This window comes from Alosa sapidissima, chromosome 24 (assembly GCF_018492685.1).
Source record: "Alosa sapidissima isolate fAloSap1 chromosome 24, fAloSap1.pri, whole genome shotgun sequence".
In the NCBI taxonomy this organism is placed as follows: Eukaryota; Metazoa; Chordata; class Actinopteri; order Clupeiformes; family Clupeidae; genus Alosa; species Alosa sapidissima.
Genome location: NC_055980.1, coordinates 28502083 through 28507082, shown reverse-complemented (window position 1 = coordinate 28507082; position 5000 = coordinate 28502083). Strand labels below are relative to the sequence as shown.

General features: G+C 42.9%; 1 long non-coding RNA gene across 2 annotated transcripts in view; it reads right to left on the bottom strand.

The window, feature by feature from the left end:
• Positions 1-3076: 3076 nt before the first annotated feature.
• Positions 3077-5000, bottom strand: part of LOC121699943 — a 1979-nt gene continuing 55 nt past the window's right edge. The window contains exons 1-2 of one of the 2 annotated variants that reach the window (XR_006027082.1): positions 4833-5000; positions 3077-4786 (exon numbers count right to left, since the gene is read on the bottom strand). The exon at positions 4833-5000 is cut by the window's right edge and continues 55 nt beyond it. This is a non-coding gene — a long non-coding RNA (uncharacterized LOC121699943). The remainder of the gene's footprint in view (positions 4787-4832) is intronic. The other variant, XR_006027081.1, reaches the window with a different exon arrangement.

Sequence of the window (5000 nt, the reverse complement as noted above, 5' to 3'; positions counted from 1 at the left end):
AACAATCATAACAAACAACAAACAAACAACAGAACAATCATAACAAACAACAAGCAAACAACACAACAATCATAACAAACAAACAACACAACAAGAGTCTGTTGTATATGAAAATAAGAGGGGGGCTGCATGTGTGTGTGCGTACGTGCGTGCGTGTGTGCGTGCGTGCGTGTGTGCGTGAGATGTGGACAGGGAGAACCAGTTGAACCACTTTCCAGCTCCAATGGCAGTGGTCTGTCCACCACCCCCAGCTGACTCAGACACTGCTCTTGCTTGCTTGTGTGCCCAACCAACACCTCCCCCCACACTCTCAGGGCAACACTCACCATCACAGGCTGATGCACCCCTCCAATTTCAATTTTCAATTTATTGTGCTTATAGAGCGCCAAAACATTACACATGTATCATGGCGCTTTACAGAATGTAGGCAGTCAGAGAAAAATAAAAGAGGAAGAAAAGGAAGAAAGAAAGAAAGAAGGAAGGCCCCTGGGTAACAGGGTAACAGGGTAACAGGGGCGAGGGAAAACTCCCTAGAATTGGAGATACATGTAGGAAGAAACCTCGAGCAGATCCACGACTCTAGGGCCTGACCCATCTGCCTAGGGTCAATACGGACAGTAAGGTCTATAAACAATGACAAATGCATATGACAGTCAGGTGTGGAGAGAAGGACATGGTGTTTAAAGCACCTGAGGTGAAGGTTACAGAAGGTGTGGAGAGAAGGACATGGTGTTTAAAGCACCTGAGGTGAAAGGAGAGAAGGACATGGTGTTTAAAGCACCTGAGGTGAAGGTTACAGAAGGTGGGATGATTACGTATCTGGTATTTCTTGAATTTCCCCTGGGGATCAATAAAGTATCTATCTACAGTATCTATCTATCTATCTATCTATCTATCTATCTATCTATGGTATGATAAAGCATTAATCATGATCTCACTTTCAGGGCACCTGCACACCTCCCCCGCACATGGTGATCATGAACAGTGCGGCTACACTGGCTTACTCACCAGCCACCAGTATCCAGCCAGCAGACACGCCCCACAGACGCAGCAGAGAGTTTAGGATGCAGACACACACCCCTGGTGGTTTGTATTACTACGATGGAATAGCATGTATAAGATGGAGCCTCGCTCTAGACAGCTTTAGGTAGTGTTGTTACTGGAACGTGCTGTAGCTGGTAACTTGCCCCCGGTGTTGTGAATAAACCTGCAGTGTTTTCTCACACTTGAGTGTGCCTGGAGATTTTTGACCACATGGGTGTGTGTGTGGTGGGTGTGTGTGTGGTGTGTGTATGTGTGTGTGTGTATGTGTGTGTGTGTGTGTGTGTGTGTGTAATATGGAAGGCCAAGAACAAGGCTCCTTGAACTTAAATGACAAGTTGCCTTTTTGCTTTGTACAGATATTGTTCCTAGAAATGGGAGATGTGTGTGTGTGTGAGAGAGAGACTTCTCTTGTCTTCTGAGATGTCACCAGACACACACACACACACAACCACAGGCCATACATCACTGAACCACACTGGTGTTTGACCACTGGCCACACATACACACACACACTTCATCATGAGAGGTTGTGTTCAAATGGCTGTTTCCAAGAGGCCGGAACAATAAGTAATCTCATTTCCTCCATTACTGCTGCTGCACCTGCCCCCACACATACACACACACACACACACACACACACACACATATACACACACACACATACACACATATTCACACACACACACTCACACATACTCACACACACACACAAGGCCAGACTCATACCAAAATGTAATTTAATTTAATTTATTGTGTTTGTCTAGTGCTTGGCATTTTCAGGCAGACACTCCAACATTCACTGTGAATTCAAATTTGACACACACACACACACACACACACACACACACGGGTAGGAATATATTTGGGCTCAACTGCCTATTACGTTCTTCAAACAGGAATAAATAAACAACTTATCATTAATTCTTTTTATTTTCACATTTATTCTGATATGAAAACTGACAGTAACAATTGAAGTTGATCATGTGGTCAGTCTGTCACTGACGTCTTAGTGTTGTTCATTACATTTATACTGAATATTACAAACAAACATCTTCATACACAAATACTGGCATAGTAGGTGGCTCAATATATGAAAAAAAAAACACCAAACCTCAAAACAAATTATACAAAAGGGTTTTCAACTGATTTATGATACCTTTAGATGTACTTAATTGCATTTTAAAAATCTGGTAAAATCTGACCCCAGTAATGGGGTCATTTTCAAGATGGCGTCCAAGATGGCCACCAGAAGCTTTTCGTCGACATAAAGTCAACATTAAACTCGACATTTTGAGAATAAAGCTGAAATATCATGTCAACTTTAATCGCTAGGATCTTTGTGTCAGCAAAAAGACAGCATTCCAGAAGCTTGTAAGGGATCCTATGCTAGAGTGATGCACCGATGCCTTCACTACTTCCAAGATATGGATTAGCCTGCACTGTAGAAGATATGGATTAGCCTGCACTGTAGAAGATATGGATTAGCCTGCACTGTAGAAGATATGGATTAGCCTGCACTGTAGAAGATATGGATTAGCCTGCACTGTAGAACATATGGATTAGCCTGCACTGCTGCCTGTGTGCGTTGTACTGTAGAAGATATGGATTAGCCTGCACTGTAGAAGATATGGATTAGCCTGCACTGTAGAAGATATGGATTAGCCTGCACTGCTGCCTGTGTGCGTTGTACTGTAGAAGATATGGATTAGCCTGCACTGCTGCCTGTGTGCGTTGTACTGTAGAAGATATGGATTAGCCTGCACTGCTGCCTGTGTGCGTTGTACTGTAGAAGATATGGATTAGCCTGCACTGCTGCCTGTGTGCGTTGTACTGTAGAATATATGGATTAGCCTGCACTGCTGCCTGTGTGCGTTGTAGAAGATATGGATTAGCCTGCACTGTAGAAGATATGGATTAGCCTGCACTGCTGCCTGCGTGCAGTGTACTGTAGAACATATGGATTAGCCTGCACTGCAGCCTGTGTGCGTTGTAGAAGATATGGATTAGCCTGCACTGTAGAAGATATGGATTAGCCTGCACTGCTGCCTGCGTGCAGTGTACTGTAGAACATATGGATTAGCCTGCACTGCAGCCTGTGTGCATTGTAGAATATATGGATTAGCCTGCACTGTAGAAGATATGGATTAGCCTGCACTGTAGAAGATATGGATTAGCCTGCACTGCAGCCTGTGTGCATTGTAGAATATATGGATTAGCCTGCACTGTAGAAGATATGGATTAGCCTGCACTGCAGCCTGTGTGCATTGTAGAATATATGGATTAGCCTGCACTGCTGCCTGTGGAACATGTCAACATGAACAATGTGACAATCCGCACAAGTTCTTTTCAGAGGAGTCGGAGGATGACGATGAATAAGGATGTAGTAATTATTTCTGATATACTAATAAATATAGTTTAAGATTAAGTTTAATTAGCTCCCCCCTAATGATAGATGCCAACATGTATTTGATGTACACAAATATACAATGCATGCCTATGCATGGGTCGTGGTTCACTAATATACAATGCATGCCTATGCATGGGTCATGGTTCACTAAAGTCATAGAACAGCCAGAACTATACATATTCTAAGAGCATATACCCTGTACATGAAATATAACATCAATCAACTTGTGTCCCATCTTCCCCCACAGACTGCATAATACATACTCTGTTCTCTATAGGCCAATCTAGTGTAAAGTGGATACATTTTGGCATATACAGTGCAAGGAAAACAAATTAAACACCTTAAACGATATATTTCCTGAAAGCATATATAACCTGTAGATGAGATAAGACATGTCTTATCTTCCTCCATGCCATGGACATGGTACATATTCCTGCATTGCATTTGCTCTGTATTAAAATGCATTGATTTTAATATATGGCTGAAAAACGTAGGGCATTGAAACATTTTCAATGTCAACATTTAAAATCATATTCTTGTTTCATATGACCATCATTTGACACAATTTCACCTCTGTAGGCTGAATAGTAATTGAGATACTGTAGCCATTCTTACCTCCATTTTGGCGGCCATCTCAAAAATGACCCCTTTCCCAAGGTCAGATTTGACTAGATTTTTAGTATGTTATTTAGCCATGTCCAACCAGCATCCATAAAAAAAACCTTTTGCATCATTTTTTTGAGGTGAACCCAATATTGACCTGCCTATAGCCACTATAGTGAACCCAATATTGACCTGCCTATAGCAACAGCAGCAGCTATAGTGGACCCAATATTGACCTGCCTATAGCCACTATAGTGAACCCAATATTGACCTGCCTATAGCCACAGCATATTGACCTGCCTATAGCAACAGCAGCAGCTATAGTGGACCCAATATTGACCTGCCTATAGCAACAGCAGCAGCTATAGTGAACCCAATATTGACCTGCCTATAGCCACTATAGTGAACCCAATATTGACCTGCCTATAGCCACTATAGTGAACCCAATATTGACCTGCCTATAGCAACAGCAGCAGCTATAGTGAACCCAATATTGACCTGCCTATAGCCACTATAGTGAACCCAATATTGACCTGCCTATAGTCACAGCATATTGACCTGCCTATAGCAACAGCAGCAGCTACAGTGAACCCAATACTGACCTGCCTATAGTCACAGCAGTAGTGAACCCAATATTGACCTGCCTATAGCAACAGCAGCTATAGTATAGTGAACCCAATATTGACCTGCCTATAGCAACAGCAGCTATAGTATAGTGAACCCAATATTGACCTGCCTATAGCAACAGCAGCTATAGTATAGTGAACCCAATATTGACCTGCCTGGGCAACACATGAAGCAAAGTTTAGGTGACGGAAGAGCTCCAGCCAGGTAACAGGTAACCTCTAGGAGGCGCTGTGGCGCAGCAGGCTACAGTGCTCATAGCATATACAGGCCGAGTGTTCCCGGGGATGCAGGTTTGAATCCAACCTGCGGTCATTTCCTG